The following is a 5,568-nucleotide window of genomic DNA, read 5'->3' on the forward strand; positions in this document are numbered from 1 at the left end:
AACAAAAAGCAAGTCAAAAACCAGGAGTCGGCACGATCTAAGTCGGCAGCTCGAAGAAAGAAAACAAGGAGACTCACCATCAACGATGTCTTCGATCTCGTGGAAGCCGGAGGACAGTAGTGCCTCCTTGTCAGACCAGGAAGAGCGCTCGCTCACGAACACGGCCAGGAGGGCGGTTTCCGTCTCCTCCACCTCCCTCTGTGACTTTGCGAGCAGCTCCTTCTACTCTGCCAACTGAGTGGTCAGCAGATCGCGCTCCGCGGCGAGCTTGCTGCACTCCTCCCCTTTGGCGAGCAGGGCGAAGTTGGCTTTGCTCAGCTGCTGTTGAAGAGCAGCATTGGCCCCTGAAGGAAAGAAAGAAAGACAGCAGTCGTCAATAAAGTAGGTCGCCGGGGAGATCCGGCCCGACTGCTCAGCAGTCGTCCCGAATCTCGGGGACTACAGCCCGCGGGTGCGCTAGCGCGCCCCCGCAAAGAAGAGAAAAAGGAGAAGGACTTACTCCGGCTCTCCGCCAAGTCGGCGGTCCGCTTGCCCAACTCTTCAACATTACGGTTGAAGGCGGTGACACGGAGGTTGTGGTAGTCCTGCAACAAGCATTTCAGACAAAGTTAGTAACCAGAAGTTCATCAAATTGGAGTTCCGGACCGCCTGCTCAGAAGACGACCCGAAACTCGGGGACTACACCCAGTGGCTGCGCTGGCGCGCCCCCACAGAGAGGAACAAGAAAAATAAAGGCCCAAAGAAAAGACATACCCGAACGGCCGCCCGCGACGCCAGTAACGCCTTGGTGCAGCTCTGGAGGGCGTCGCCCTCAGCGCGGAGCTTCGCCTGGACGTCCAGGAGCGCCCGGTTCAGCGGCCCTGTGCCGCCTCCTCGCACCCACCCAACAGGTGCGGCGCTCGTCGCTTCGGCGTCTGGAGCCGCCGAGCTGGCGGTGCCGGCTTCCAGGGGGCGGGGTGCCGAAGTCGCCTTCTCCAGACGACGCGCTGGCGAGCCGACCTGGAGGAGTAGCCTCGCCACGGCCTCGTCTTCGGTCGGCGGCACCGGAGGGTCCGCTGGCTGCTCGCCTTGCGGCCTTCAGACGGCGGCGGAGGCGGCGGCGGAACGTTCGTGCCCGGAGTAGAGGGGTCGCCGCCTTCCCTCTCCTCGACGAGGTTCTCCCCGCCGGCTTCTCCGGTCTGCCCCGTGACCTCCGGAGGCAGCGGCGCAGAGTTCAGTGGGGTAACCAGCAAGGCCGACTGGCGGCGTGCGGCTTCCTCGGCCTGCTGCTTCGCTGCGGCGGCAGCTTCGGCCTCCGCTAATTTCTTCTTAGCAGAGGCCTCCGCCCTGTCGGCCTCCGCCTTCTCCAGGCGGAGGGCTTCTCTTCATTGCGCTTCTCCTGCGCATTCCGCTCCTTGCCTCCCGGAGGTCAGCAGCGGGGTCTATCCGCCGAGTGGTGGCGGGACGTCTCCGCTGACCCCATGACGGAGGCGGCGGCGACCCGCTCAAGAGAGAGGGGAGCCCTGAAGAAAGAAGGGCGAGCAGAGACTCAGACAAAACACGAAGAAAGAATAAACTTTGAAGACAGAATACTTACGCAGAGACCAACGGCGGCTTCTTCACTTCCTTACGGAAGCGGATGGCCTTCGCGGCCGCCTCGTCCCGCCGGGTCGCCGCAGCCGAGCCCTTGGGCTTCTTCGGCCGGCTGCCGAACAAAGTCGGCGCAGCCCGGCGCTTCTTCCCGCCGCCTGGAGCGCCCGACGCGGCAGAAGAGCCCGCGCCCGGCTGGGGCTCCTGGCCGGATGAGGGGCGACTCCTCCCTCGGCGTCGTCTTCAGGCCAGTCGGCGAAGGTAGCCGAGGGCCTGAAGTCGCCAGTCGTCCCTCCTCCTCCTTCGGCGTCGTCTTCCAGAGCCGCCGCCCCCAGATCGGGGTCATCGACGTCGCTCTCCGCCCGGTCGGCGACGAACTCACGGGCCGCCCCGAGGTGCCGGCCTGGTGGGTGAAGAAGGGGATTCTAATCAAAAGCGACTGGTCAGAACGAAACTCGGCAAGAAGAAGACAATCCAAAAAAAGAAAGCCGACTCACCACGGGCGTGGGGTTGGCGCGGGAAGTATGGCTCCTTGCCGAATCGCCAGTCCCTCCGGGCCTGCTGTCCGAGAAGATAGTTCACCATAAGGGCCACCTCTCCCGTGAGGCATGTCCTTGGTGCACATCCGACTCGGGTCGCGGCCCCCGCTCATCTGACACATCATGTGAGGGCGGCCTTGGAGTGGGAGAACTCGGCGCGAGAACGAAGGCCGCCAGCAGGTTGGACCAGTCAGCCCTCCGACTGCGTCAGCACTCGGAGTCACGCTTGATGGCGCCGGTTCCCGCAGGCGTCAGCGACCTGGCCCGGTACGACCAGTTGGGTAGTCTGCCAGCCGGCGGGCCGGCTTCGAAGGCCGGCAGATTGACCCAGTCGCCCCTCGTGGCGATGTTCCTGATGTAGAAGTAGGACCGCTGCCACATCTTCACCGACTTCAACAGCGAGATGGAGGGGAAGTGGTTGTCGGCTCCTGTCCTTCGCACGGCGATGAAGGCGCCGCACTGAGCTGGCACGCCCGCGGCCTAGGTGCCGAGCTTGGAGAAGAAGATCTCCCCCAGAGCTCGAGGGTGGGGAGGACTCCGAGGAAGCCTTCGCACAGAGCCACGAAGGCGGACAGCAACACCACTGTTGGGGGTGAGGTGGTGCGGCTGGAGTTCCGTAGAACTCCATGAACGACCGGAAGAAGCTGCTCGCCGGCAGCCCCAGCCCGCGCAGGCAGTGCGAGCGGAAGATGACCCGCTCGCCCTCCTGGGGCGGGGGAAATCTCCCCCTCCGGCGCGAGACGCACCTGCACGCGATCCTCGCCGGGAAGCCGACGGGTCCGGCGGAGGAACTCGATGTGGTCCTCGTGGACCTCGGAGCCGTCCCAGGTGCCTAAGCGCACTGGGGGAGGCGCGGCAGCAGAAGAAGAGCTCATCGCGAAGCTAATGCCGCGGCGTCCGCCAAAGCTTGGGCATGCGGCGGAGCGAAGAAGCGAAGAAGAGAGGAGGAAGCAAGGGAGCGAGGAGTAGTGGGAAGGAGGGGCGCGCGTGCCCCCCTCTTCCCCCTAATTATAGCCCTATGGGCTGCGAAGCCGAGGGGGCGGACGTGGGGATTTACTGCGCCCGCAGCCCCATGACCCCCACGATCCACGTAAAGTTACTGCGCGCAGTAACTTTACGGGAATCCCAACCGCCCGCCGGGGCCGCAGCGGATCCGCTCGGGCGCCGAGGCGCAGTAGTGGCGGGCCCCGCCTATGGGCCTATCCCGTCGCGCGCTGGGCTGGCAGGATGGCCTGGCCACGTGCCCTCGCGTGACAGGCCAAGAACGGGCAGCGGCCTGGAAGCTTAGCTAGCACGCCACTTGAAATCCCGCCGCGACGTTCGAACTACTGAGCAAGTCGGAATACTGCGAGTTTGAGTTGGGCGAGTCCGACTCCTTCTAGTCGGCCCGGTAGAAGTCAATCAAGACCATGTGTTGAGCTCCGGAGAGGGAAACTGCTGAGGCTTCTCGGCCGATCGTCCGTGGCGCCTCACCAGCTTCAGGGACTACTGTCGGAAGTAATGGGCCACGGGTAGGCCAACCCGAGCCCCATAACCTTTCAAGACATCAGGGCAGGCTGCACCCCTCAAGACCCCAGGGCGAAGAGCCGCCTCCTGGGAAGTCTACGGCGAGGTGGCCGACTGCCCGCTCACGGCCGAGTCCCAGGGACGACTTCCAGAGAAGCCGGCTTTGGGGAGTCGGCCGGTGACTCCAACAAACCGTGACCTCATCGAAGGGGATGGGGCGGGGGCAGGGCTACAGTGAAGCCCACTCCCCGCCCCTTACCAAGGGCAGGCATGGCTACAGCACGCCGTACTTGGGGAGATCTCCCTGCAGCGTGGCACTATTGCCAGGCCGGCCCTGACATCAGCACCACTATACCAAGTCCTGCGCCCACAACGGCTTGTCTGTACGGCCTGGAGGCAGCAGGGCCCACCAGTCAGCGAGACCTTGGAAGGCGGCGGGAGAACCGCCAGTCGGACCCATTGGGAGTTGGCCCGGGGGAGTCGGCCGAGCCCTCCCCTGGGGCCCACGCGCCATTAATCAAGAAGAGATGGGGCGTGGCCACAGTGATCGCCCGCCAGGCGGCGAGGCTGTTGCCACAACCCCATGACCAAGCTTGCATCATCAGGAGCACGGCTACAGTAATCAGCAGCCGGCAAGACCCGCCCACGGCGGACGCGGCCTGTCGGCACCGTACCAGACCAGTCAACGGGGCCCACCAGTCGGCGGGCCCCACCAGTCGGCGGAGAAGTCGGAGGTCAGAGACACTGACGGCTGGACCCGCGCCCAGTCACATTACCATTGTACCCCTGGGGGTAGGCCTATATAAACCCCCTAGGGCACCCATGCAAAGGGTTGGATCCCGGTAGTTCTAGACACACCAGATAGAAGGAGAGAGCTAGCCCTGCCCTCTCCTGCCACCCGAAACAGCTCAAGGAGCAACCTTGTAAACACTTGACCATAGTGATCATGCGGAGACCACGCAGAGCAGCAGTAGGGGTGTTATCTCCCCGGAGAGCCCTGAAGCTGGGTAAGATCCGCCGGCGTGGCATGTCTTCGCCTCATCCCGTTTCCAGGCACCGGCGACGTTCTACTCGCCCCCACCATGATAAGCCATATGTTGGCATATGTCGCACCAAACCCCCGACACCGATTCTAAGTCACACCGATCTAGCGTAACACCTCATATCACTTTGCGGCCTCACGCACGGTATTCCCACGGGTGTCGCCTTACCATGGCCCGGGACCGTTTGCGCCTTTTGGCTCACGTATACGATAGTGTCGCTAGCATCCATATGATAGAGAACCTAGGCCGGCATGACTAGTCGTGAACCCAAAGTGGCACTAACCTACGGGGACAGGCATACATGAATCAACATCGAGCATGTCGGTCAACAGCGTGTGAATTCGGGCTGTAGCACTGGGCTAACAGGACTCCGGGAACCCGGGCTGTAGCAAGCTAGGCAGGACTCCGGATGTCACCGCGTGACAATTCCCCAAAGGGACAGACACATGAACGAAGTGAAACACATGCCGGCCAGTCAAGTGTTCCGGAACAGTAGTGCGGGGCTAGCAGGACTCCGGTGAACCGGGCTGTAGCGGACTACTATGGCTCATAGAAGCACAAGACTACATTTCCCCATAAGAGAGGCTACCAAGGATAAACAACTAGGTTGTCGGATCCCACACATACCAAGCATTTCAATCATACACACAATATGCTCGATATGTGTAAATACAACATGGCATCACAACATAACTCTACGACTCAAGTATTATTCATTAGGCTCCGAGGAGCGAGATATTACAAACATGGGTCTCATGACCCAACATACAGAGCATACAAGCCAACAAGCACATGCGGAAGCTTAACTTGTCTGAGTACAGACAACTACAAATGAAGAAGGCTGAGAAGCCTGCCTATCTACAAGACCCTCCCAACGGTACAAGATCGTAGCTGAAGTAACGAGCTAAACG

The sequence above is a fragment of the Triticum urartu genome, chromosome 4 (genome assembly GCF_003073215.2).
Source record: "Triticum urartu cultivar G1812 chromosome 4, Tu2.1, whole genome shotgun sequence".
Lineage (NCBI taxonomy): Eukaryota > Viridiplantae > Streptophyta > Magnoliopsida > Poales > Poaceae > Triticum > Triticum urartu.